This window comes from Palaemon carinicauda, chromosome 12, assembly GCF_036898095.1.
Source record: "Palaemon carinicauda isolate YSFRI2023 chromosome 12, ASM3689809v2, whole genome shotgun sequence".
Lineage (NCBI taxonomy): Eukaryota > Metazoa > Arthropoda > Malacostraca > Decapoda > Palaemonidae > Palaemon > Palaemon carinicauda.
Window position 1 is genome coordinate 91,179,874 of NC_090736.1, and position 12,500 is coordinate 91,192,373.

Here is a 12,500-nt window from a genome sequence, read left to right on the forward strand (position 1 = left end):
CGTATTCTGTTTGTTCCTCGGGAAATTCACATCCTATTCTCTATTTTCTCTATTTTCATGGGGGTCTTCAATATTTTGGTTACGTTCTTTGTTCCTCTCTTGTACCCTAGTTGTTACTTCAATTACTGCACCTCTAGAGAGAGCATCAGCTACCTTGCTAGCTTTACCTTCTATGTGGTGAAACCCCTTTATATTAAACACTAACAATATCTCAATCCATCTTGCTTGTCGAGATGTTAAATCATTTTTATAATACAAATCATATAAGGGGCAATGATCACTTTGCAACTCATACGACTGACCTAATAAAAAGAACCGATGCCTCTCTAGAACCCAAAAATTAGCCAAAGCCTCTCGATCGAATGTATCATAATTCTTTTCTTCCCCTTTTAATGATCGGGAAGCAAAAAAAATAGGTGGCTGTCGGCCTTTATCATCTCGTTGAGAAACTACGCCACCAATAGCTACGCTACTCGCATTTGTTGTCACTAAAAAGGGGCGATCAAATCTAAGATATGCAAGTAATTCATTGCTAGCTACGGCAGCTTTCAAATGGTTAAAGGCCCTTTCTTCTTCCACTCCCCAATTTATTACTTTTTGTTTCTTTAAAGCATCTAAGGGTGAGACCAAGGAACCCAGCTCCTTCCTTAGAGTTACATGCCCTAGGAAAATCTCTAATACCCGCTACTTTACTGGGATAGGGTTGGATACCTTCTGTGGTTATTATGTGACCTAAAAATTCGACCTGTTTATAGAAAAATTTGCACTTTGACAAATTTATTTTCATACCATTATGTCGCAATGCTTCTAAAACTTTATAAATATTATTATTATGTTCTTCGGCTGTTTTCACTGCAATTATGATATCGTCTAAATAAACATGAATATTATGACCAATTAAGGGAGAAAAAACCACCATCATTACTCTAGAGAAGTGACTTGGAGCATTTTTAACACCGAAAGGAAGAAAATTAAACTGAAAAAGCTCATCGTTAGCTATAAATGCCGTTTTACATTTACGGTATTCCTGAGTGGGTATTTGATAGTATCCAGATTTTGAATCAACAGTTTTAAAATATTTACTACCCCATACCTTCACAAGTATTTCTTCGATTGAGGGTAATGAAAATCCGTTATCCTTAGTGACTGCATTCTACTTCCTATAATCAACGCACAGTCTTACCGAGCCATACTTTTCCCTAACAACAACATTTTGAGAAGCCCAGGAGGATTTGCTCTCCTCGATTATCCCTTGTTCTCATAATTTATTAATTTCCCTTTCTATCTCTCCATGGAAATGAATGGGTATCTTGTAAGGCCTTGACCTAATCGGCTCAGCATGCCCAGTTTCATTGCCAAAGGGAAATCAATTAATCCTCCAGGGTGGCTCATCTCCAATTGCAATTAAATCGGAATAATTATTGACAATGTCACTAGCCACATGTTGATATTCATACGGACAGTTTTCGTGATTGCATAATCAAATTCTGAGTGCATTCGTCTGCGCGGGCTGGAGTTGTGGCTCTCAACATTCCATTATTAGCAATTTCACATAAATCTAATTCACACACAAAATCACTTCCTAACACAACTCTTTTATTTGACAAATCAACTATTATTATATCAGTTCTGTTCTGTTTTATTTACGATAAGCCCTCTAAAGTCATCTGGGCCAAGTTTTCATGGGGTTTAATAACGACCTTGGTTCCTTCCTGAAGAGGGCGGCACAGAGTCACTGATATGCTCGTAAGTGTCTGGGGAGACAACACTCCTCATCTCTCAGGTACAGCTTTTACCTTACGTAAATGTCTTTCTGAGCCCCCACAAGCACTTACTCTCTCATGACTTTCTATCGGCAGAATGTACCCTCCTGCTTTTCCTGTTATTGTATCTTCTCCCCAAAAAGGCATATTTGATTACATGAATTGAAATCTATTTCTATGATAGCCTTGATTCCTAGAATTCCAAAGGGTGGCAAGACAAAACAATCATATGTAAACTTCACACATCCCACCTTAAAGTTGACGATCGTTGTATGGTTTATGAGTAGTTTATTCCCTCCTGGCGTGTCGAGGATAATGGATGCCGCTGACTGTAGTGGGTTTGAGGAGAATCTTATTTCAATCAATTAAATGCTGGCTCTTGTGTCGATCAGCACTGGAATTGATTCATCTGACAAATCAATCCTAACTGCTAACATTCCTAGCTGGCCATTATGAGATATGGGGCAAAGGCCAATGACCTAACCTGCAATGTCGCTGCTCCCTAGCGCTGCGAGGGAACTGATTGAGGTTCCAGTGCCTGCTCTAACTCCGTCATTGATGAAAGTGCTGCCTCGGGTACTGGGTGTGAGGTCATGCGGGGCATGGGGGGGGACGCATCGACCTCCCTCTTCTCCCCCTTCCTCTGTTTCCCTTTCCCTTTTTTATGGAATTCTCATGATCAAAGAGTTCTTATACCTTGACCTATAACACATAACTACATACAAGAATTGGGACATATATAAATAAATATATATAGCTATATATATATATATATATATATATATATATATATATATATATATATATATATATATATATATATATATATACATATATATATATATATATATATATATATATATATATATATATATATATATGTATATATATATGTATGTATATATATATATACATATATATATACATATATATATGTATATATATATATATATATATATATATATATATATATATATATATATATATATATATATATATATATAAAACGGGTTTACTTCTGGGTGAGAAAACAAATGTCCTCCTGATGGAAGGTTCATATAAGTAGCTTCCTAAGGGATATTTGACTACAGTGATATTCCCGGAGAATTTACTTTTAGGTCTCCAGAATTCTAACTCCTGGCGCGAATATCCTTAAAATTTCTATTAAGGATATTTCATAAATCAGGGGACGTATATCTTGATACGACACATAGCAATCTTCACACCGAATAGCATTTTCGCTTCGAGGGGAAAAGTGGCAAAATTTGAAGGGGAGCCGATATCAAGGTTACCCTTCCTCCTTTACTACTTTGAGTATCCATATGGCGCTGTACGTCGCCGTCATGTTTATTCCTTGTAACGTTGAGCAAGGTGCTACAGATAGAGTAGTTTCGGTAGGGATCCTGCCAAGGCCTTTTCTTATAGAAAAAGTAGGGCGGCGGGTCCATCAGGATGACATGGCTATCTCACCCAAAAATACATTTTTTGTTTCGCTCAAAGTCCGTTTTTTTGGCTCAGGCCATGTCGTCCTGATGGAAGGTTACCAGAGAATTATTTAGAAAGTTCTGTATCTGTGGATTTTCCAAATGTGCCTCAACCTCAGGGCAATTATTCCTTGGTCATCCAGACCATAGAGACATATGACGTTACCGTTATACGTAATTACTGCTAATCATAAACCATGTTAGTGCTTCCTGCCCCCAGCAGGCAAGAGTCATACTAGACATAGGAAAGAAGTCTCAAGGTTTGTATATACCATATGAACAAACATAGCATCAAGAGCATACAGGTCTCGTTGTATGCGTTGTCAGGTAAAGTTTGTACTCGTATAAGAACAAAGGTATTAGCTATATAGCTTGTTCGTATAAACATATGCAGTTTATTAATGGAAAATAATACTCTAACATATTTTTAATGAAATTAATCTTGGGGCAAAATAAGACGCAAATACATATCAAGTATTTATTGGTAATAAATACTCAGCAAAATCAACATACATAATATAGTGTTACCATAATATTAATAAATGTAATGAGAAATATGTTCTACAATCAAAGTCCAGAAAATGTTTAATTCACCTGACAGGGAAAGAGTATTAGGGCCACTGAAAACTAAAGATTAATTAAATTTTCCAATATGAATTTCTGTGATATTGATTGTCTCTTCACACTGTGTAAGAACACACGGCACAAGTGTTATCTCTATGTTTCTTCACCTTAAATAACTAGAACAGTCCATAGTGTAACTTTTGTGACACTTATTTTAAAGTATTGCACTGTGAAGTGTCAACACTTTCACCCTTACCTTGACAGTCCCAATCAATTCACTGTTCTTCGCAGCACTAGACGACAGGTTTTAGTACACTACCTGCCGGCACCACAAAGCGTTTCAACTCTTGTACTTGCTTTGCGTATTGTTTGAAAAACACTCTGGATGACTCCCATCCAGTGTATGAGCGAATATGTTCAAAGTCCATGTATTGGAAGAAATTCAATGACAAAGCAATTTTTCTCGGATCAGGACCTGCGGGTGTACTGTCAGGATCCGCTCTGCGAATGAAATAGGTGATCTTCGCCCTTAGTTGTTTAAAGGATAGGTTTTACCCCGAGGTTTCTCCTTTAAAGAGCTGTCCTCCCCTAAAGTCTGAAGTTTTATAAAGATAGACCTTTAGACACTCAACTGGGCACAGAGACATCTTCCTTCAGAGGGCAGATTCTCCAGGGACTCCACATTTTGGTATGTAGCTCGTTCTTGGCGAGAAATGTTGGGTCAGGAAAGAGATTCATTTCTACCACTTCTGTGAACAGAATATGGCCCTCATCTCTGGATAGGGCCACTATTTCACTAGCTCTGGCCCCCGAGGCAAGAACAAACAAGAATATAACTTTCTGCAAGCCTAAGTTTAGCGCAAGCCTTAGGGATCTTGTTAAAGATTTCATTTGAAAAGTCTACTTGAAAGGCGTATAGCAGAGGTCTAGTCAAGGCTGATTTACACGTTTTATCGTATTGGCTGCTAAACCTTGTTTATGAAGGTGGATAAAGAAGGATAAACAGAAGTCCGTTGAGATTTCTTTTGGTCCTTTTGCCTTGACGAAAGCAACCCACTTCTTCCAAGATGACTCATATAGTCTTCTAGTAGACTTAGACTTATATTCTTCCAAGAAGTCTACACTGTCTCTCGAGATCCCAAACCTTTTCTCTACTGCTAAGGAGAGAAAATCATGAGATTAAGGTTTTAGTTTTTCTGTGATGAAGCGAAGACAGTCGACTTTTGTACTTGTTGAGTCAGTACTGGGTCCTTCAGAAAGACCAGCCTCAGCTTCAGTTCCAATACTAGAGGAACCAATTGCTCTTTGGCCACTTGGGAGCCACTAGAGCTGCCGTTCCCTGAAAGGATCTCATCTTGTTGAGGACCTTCATTAAAAAGTTGGTTGCAGGGAACAGGTAAATCCAGTTCCATTTGTTCCAGTCAAGGGACATGGTGTCCACCGCTTCCTCTAGAGCAGTGGTTCCCAACCTTCTTCCAGTGGTGATCCCATTTCAGCTTGACCATACTTTTTGCGACCCCACTCAAATATCAAGGCTACCAGTATATTCTTTTTTTTTAGATAAAATAATATAATCGATTAAAGTACATTGTATATCATTGAATAGCAAAAAGCCAAAAATGCACTTATATATAATATATAATTTCTTTATATAAGACACACTGCATAATAGAATGTTATTGATATGAGTAACACAAGCTTTATCTTGATAATAAACAATGATGTTCTTCATGTGATGGTTAGAACTGCTCTTCCATCGCCAGTATCTCAATCCGCAGTAATATTTTCGATAAAGCACAACGTAGTTCATCTTCAGCATGGAGATTAGTTCCCAGCTTCGACTTTATTAAAAGTACAAATGAAAAGGTCACTTCACATATATGTCGAAGAAGAGGGCATAGCATTTTAAGCATACCTTCAGCCAAATTTGGATATCGACGTAACTGCTTTGTCCAAAACTGAATCTCTGTTAGGGAATCAAAGTCAGCTTTGGCAATGTCAAATCTAATAAGATCAGTAAATTTTTACAGATATATTTCAGGAACATTTTCAAATGGTTTATTTGAGGTAACGTGTGGGATAACAAAGGCTTTTCTGGAAAATATTGGCTAAATTCCTCTTTTAAGGTCTCTAAGAAGAAGAATGAGTAAACTTTGAAACTGTTTGAATGGAATATCAGTGTCATTTTATTCAAAAGATACGTTTAATGTGGGAAACATGCACAAATTTCTCTTTCTTCATTTACTCCAAAAGATACAGCTTCATTTGGAAGGCATTTAGTTTTTCTTTCTGAAGTGGAAGATAAAGGGAATTCAAAATTGTGAAAAATCTATTATGTATGCAGTTTTTGCCCAGTTACTCATATCACCTAAGAAACTTGAAAGTTCTGTTTTTCCTTGCCGAGATAAGAATTCTCTCACCTCACTATTCAACTAAAAGGGGGTTACCTTTTGGTAGCTACCTTACTCCAGTTCATAACATAACTTCATACTTAGAATCCATTTTTTTCTATGCCACACTTTAGCAAACAAGTGGTTGTTCAATGCATTTGACTTCATAAAGTTAACTGCTTTAACAACTGATTGCATTACTTTTCAAATCTTTGGCAATGCTTCTGCAGAGAATACTTAACGATGTATCATGCAATGAATCCCAACAACTTCTGGAGAAATATTCTTTACATTCTGTTGAAACCCATATCTACGACCTAGCATAGAAGGTGCACCATCAGTACACATACCACCGACATTTTCCCACATCAATCCTCTCTTCTTTTTTTTTAAATTATCCTATTTTTTTTCTCAAATATACCACAGCTTTAGTTGTTTCTAATGGTCTGCAAGAAAGAAATACATCCTGAAAATCACCATAAACTATTAACCGAGGAAGATTACCTATATACGTATGTTGATTCATCAACTTTTAATGTGATAAGATAAAGTGGAAATGTACAGTATGATTAGAAAGCGTTATAATTTCCGAGAATTTAACTCCCTAATCTTCAATTATGTCATGAACGATGTCTTTTGCAAAAAGTGAATTGAAATCCTCACCAATGACATGAGGATTTTTTTTTACTTTTTTTTTTCTTTTTTTGGGGGGTCAAGAAGAGAATTTTTCTTTATATCCACATGCTTATTCTTGAAAAGAAAAAATGGGCTCTCCTTATTGAATTTTGCACTTTTCGACTCAAAATGATGTCTTAACTTATCTTGAGTCATTGATTCTTCTGAGAGTACTTCATTGCACATCAAATTTGAGTTTTTTCTTTTCCTGCTGATATAAAGTAAGTATCACCGATGTTAGTGTAGTCCTCCATATATTTCTGCTTTTCTTTGTTGTTTGCCATTGCCATAATTGCAACAACCTAATGTAAAATCAAATGAGAGAGAGAGAGAGAGAGAGAGAGAGAGAGAGAGAGAGAGAGAGAGAGAGAGAGAGAGAGAGAGAGAGAGAGAGAGAGAGAGAGAGAGAGAGAGAGAGAGAGAGATATTGAAATCAGTCAATTAAAGCTTGATAATGATAGCTATGATGATAACAGGGAAAATGCTATGAAAACATATAATTATAAACACAAATGTGTCTGCATTTGTGTCTTATATATATGTATGTAGAGCATTCACACATGCATATACACAGATACATGCACATACTCACTTCTGTCGTCCTCTCTTTCATTTACATTTTTTTAAAGGAATTTTAGACTATACTACGTATCTGCATTTTAAGTAATCACCAACAACTCATTTGTCATTTTTGTCTTATATACGCATGTCTTACTGCAGCTTAGGTTTATAAACAACAATATTTTCGGCATATATGACTATTTTGAGTTTCCTAATTTGTAGTTAGAATAAAGTTTTTAATAAATATCATAATTAATAGATAATTCAAATATCAAAAACTTTCTGTTACACGAATACAAGCGAAAAACTCAGATATGAACTTAAATAATGAAATTTATAACAATCTTAAACATAACAACGCTCCATACCAATAGATTTCAAAATACAAATTCATTGTTTGTTCAAGCCGACTGGTAGCACAGTGACACAGACATACCAGATGCAATCTCCTCAATTAACAAAAAATTATAAAAAACAGACAGACACACACACACACACACACACACACACACACACACATATATATATATATATATATATATATATATATATATATATATATATATATATATATATATATATATATATATATATATGTATATATATATATACATGTATACATATATATACTGTATATATGTATATAATATATATATGTATATATATATATATATATATATATATATATATATATATATATATATATATATATATATATATATATATATATGTATATGTGTGTGTATACATATATATATATATATATATATATATATATATATATATATATATATATGTGTGTGTGTATACATATATATATATATATATATATATATATATATATATATATATATATATATATATATATATATATATATATATATATATATGTATATATATATATATACATACACACACACACACACATATATATATATATATATATATATATATATATATATATATATATATATATATACATATATTATGTATACAAAACACAGGATGGGACCAGATAAAAAAATACAGATTTGTTAAATCTATGGATAAACCCTATAAGTACTATTCACAGAGATAATCGTTCTTATTAAACCTTCTCTCTACAAAATGATCTGAGAAAGGCCAATAGACAGCAATGTAATGTATGTACATGGGAACGATTGGCCCAGTTGATCGTCAGATTAAGGTATATGCTAAAAAGGGAAACAACTCGGTTTGAGTATGGACATTCTATCCTTCCTTTTTTAGATTTATATATACCACCTTAGGTAGGAATGGGGAAAATTTCTGGTAAAGCCTACTGAATCCTCTTAATCCAACGATATCATCCTACACCCTTTACATTATTATCATGCCTTCGTGACCCCAAGAAAATTGCTCGCCGACCCCAATTGTGGTCGCGACCCTAGGGTTGGTAACCCCTGCTCTAGAGGGTCCTCGTATGGGGCCACATAACGAGGTAGCTTCTTGTTGTCGCTCGTCACGGAGAGGTCGATCTGCAGTTCTGGGACTTGACCTAAGATGAAGGAGAATGATCCTGCGTCTAGGGACCATTCTGACTCTATCGTCGTGAGCCTCGATGGAGCGTCCGCTGATACATTGCAGAAACCTTGAAGGTGAACTGCTGATAAATGCCATCTCTTCTTTTCCGCTAGGCGGAAGATGGCCAACATCACTTGATTGATTTGGGGAGATCTCAAGCCTTTACGATTCAAACATCTCACTATCACTGCACTGTCCAGGATCAGTCTTATGTGGACTGAATGGCAAGGGGACAGTTTCTTCAGCGTGAGAAAGACTGCCATGGCTTCCAAAATGTTGATGTGGAAGGTCTTGAATAGAGAAGACCAAGTCCCTTGGACTTTCCGTTGGTGGGAGTGACCTCCCCATCCTTCCTTTGATGCGTCCGTATGGATGATGACTGAAGGTAGAGTTGGTTGCAAGGGCACGGACCTCTTCAGGTTCTTGGCCTTCGACCGTGGCTTGAGAAGTGATCGTAGTCGATTGGGTATCCGTTTTCTTAGATCTCTTCGAGCGTTTGATGCGTATCTTCTCCAGACTCCTGATGCATCTTTTAGCTGTGCTCTTAGCACTGGGTCTGTCACTGATGCAAACAGAAGAGAACCCAGTATTCTCTCCAGTTGGCGTCTTGATATCCTGTCGGATTTCAGTAGTCTCTTGAAAGATCCCACTATCTCTCCCCTCTTCCTTTGGGGGAATGGAGAGACGGTGTGACTTTAAGTTCCAATGTATTCCTAGCCATTGAAACTCTTGAGCTGGAGATAATCGAGACTTCTTAACGTTGAACTTGAATCCCAGATGTTCCAGGAATTGGATCACTTTCTTGTATGCTTACATGCACTCCGTCCCGGATGCTGCCCACACCAGCCAGTCGTCCAGGTAGGCTACGACTTGGACGCCTTCTAGGCGTAGTTGTTGAACGACTGCATCTGCAAGCCCAAGGATCGTAGTTCCAGCGATCCTGAAATTTTTGGTGTCTTCCTCCTACTGGAAGCATCTCATTGCTTCGACTGTCCGGATGACTTGCCTCCTTGAGCGCGTCCTCCCTTACCCACTCTTTCTATTAGAGGGTATCTAGAGCCCTTTTCGACCCTCTACCTTTAGGAAGAAAGGTAGTGGTCTGCCTCTTATACATGGGAACTGCGAGAAGTTGTTGTTGCTGTTGCTGCTGTTGTCTGACAGGGCGAGAGGGCAACCTGGGTCTGTTCGTTTTCCTCTTAGGTTGGGGACCCTCATCCGGGGAAGACTTCCTCTTCGTTGACCTGCCCCACTTCTGGAAAAGATTTCTATTCTCCGTGGCTGCCTTGTCCACTACTTCCTTGACCACTTCGCACGGGAAGAGGTCTTTTCTCCAGATATTGGAGGCTATCAGCTTCCTGGGTTCATGTTTCACTGCAACTGAAGCAAACACGAACTCCCTACATGCGCGTCTGGCTTCAACGAAGCCATATAAGTCTTTGACCAGCGTAGCCAAATGTGATTTGGCCATGACCATATTCATGTTTGGGGATCTGTTGTCGTTTGCCATTGCCTCCAAGCAAATCTGGAGGGACACGGATGCGGAAAGTCTCTCCTTTGTCTCTTGCTCCCTACGCAAGAGAAAATCAGAGAGCTTAGGGAGGTTTTTTGCTGAACTGTCGTCCAGCAATATCTGCCTCCAAGTTCCCAACTGAAAACGTAAGGTGGATTTCCTTCCAGTCCTTATCCTCCGTATGCAGGGCTAGGGATAAGGGTCTACACTCCTCGAGTGTAGGGCAAGGTTTGCCTGCCTCTACTGCCTTCATAACTGCCTTAAACCCTTTTGCAGTAAAGGGAAAGGCTAGGTTGGCTGGAGCAAGAAAGGAGGGGTGTTCCTTGCTAAGGGCTGGCAGTTTTGAATTAGTGAAGCCCTTGCCTTTCAGGCTACTTGACACCAGAGCTTGAGCTTTTTCATGGTCAAGAACTATGACCTCCTTTAGTTCTGTCTCCTCCTTGACCACAGGTTCCGCCTTCAAGTGGACAAAGGAGTCTGGGTAAGACTCAAAGCTGGGCCAGAAGTCGACATCCTCTATGAGGACAGCCCCCAGCTTTTCTGATATGAAAATCTTCCTGTTGGTAATCGGTATGTATTCTGCATGCCTCCAAGGGTTCATATCAGAGCAGGCTGGAAAATCTTTCCCGTTGAGTCTTGTCTGAGACCCACGGGACTCGGCGAAAGGGTCCATCCTTCACCTCAATTCAGCGTCCCTTTCTTCGTTTTGCTTACGAAGATTCTCCATAATAACCATGAGACTGGCCAATGCTTTATCCATGTCCTCTGATGGAGGAGCAGAAGACGTAGAGGATAATTGTTTTGGGCCCGGAAGCGACGAAACGGATTCCAATTCGACGTCATCCTCTTCAGTCTAGGGGGCCAAGGTAGACTCCTCTTCTAGACCTTCTGCTAGAAGGTCTTTCTCAGTGTCCTCAGACACCTCCGACATCCTCTCATCTAGGTGGATGTCCTTCATCGCTTCAGAGACGTCCATATCTACGGAAATCTGGACTCAAGGGATCTCAGGTTGAGGCAGGGGTATAACAGCTTCAACACCCCCCTTAGGGAACAGACAGGCACGCATCCGTTCATTCGGAGGGTAAGGCCCCGTAGCATTCTTTTGAAAGCTGCGAACCCATCTGCGCAGCTTACTTTTTGCTGCATCCCTTGACTCCACTGTCTTGGGGTTATCAAAAGCCTCAGTAACTAAGGCCTTGCAAACATTGAAGTCCTGGGGGTCCCAGTACTTCAGAGATCCCTTGGAGATGGAGCAGAGAGAATGAGCCCATCACACTTTATGGCCACAGAAGTCCTTGCTCCTCACGTTGCAAAAGACTCTAAGGCACTTGGTATGGCCCTCCTATAAAGAGAGGAAAATCAAATGAGCATGCGATAGTTCATCTCACCTGACAAACTATATGAAATATTATTATTAATATTTTTGCATATTTATTGCATATAGCTTAGGATTGACAAGCTAGAAAGCAATCGGGAAAGATATTTACTTGTGTTTCCTGTTTAGCCAATTGCTGTGACCTCCCCCTAAAATTAAAACCTAGAGTTTTCCTATTCAGGAAACCTGATGGAAGAATTCTAACCTGCAAAGATAGATAAGTGTAACTTAACAATGACTTTCCAAAGGTTTTAATAATGTGGGTAAATTGTAACTGATCATCTATCCGTATGTTGAAAGAATTCTTTTCTTTCCATATATAACTGGTCTCAACAATAGACTGTGCATGTATACACAAGGTATGTTGGAAAATAACTACTGTATAATTTATACTATAGTTTTCTGTCTGCAGTATGATCTCTGCTACAACTATACTAACAACTGTATAATCATATACTGTAGTTTTATGCTGGCTAGGCTAGCACCTGGTGGCACAATCCATCTGGCGTCTCGCCGGCTTGGGTAGTACCGGCGCACCCGTCCAGCCGGCGTCTTGCCTGCTGGGGTAGTGGCCGGCAGCCTCGACCCAGCCGGCATCTGCCCGCTAGGTTAGTACACGACGGCACTAGCCGAAAG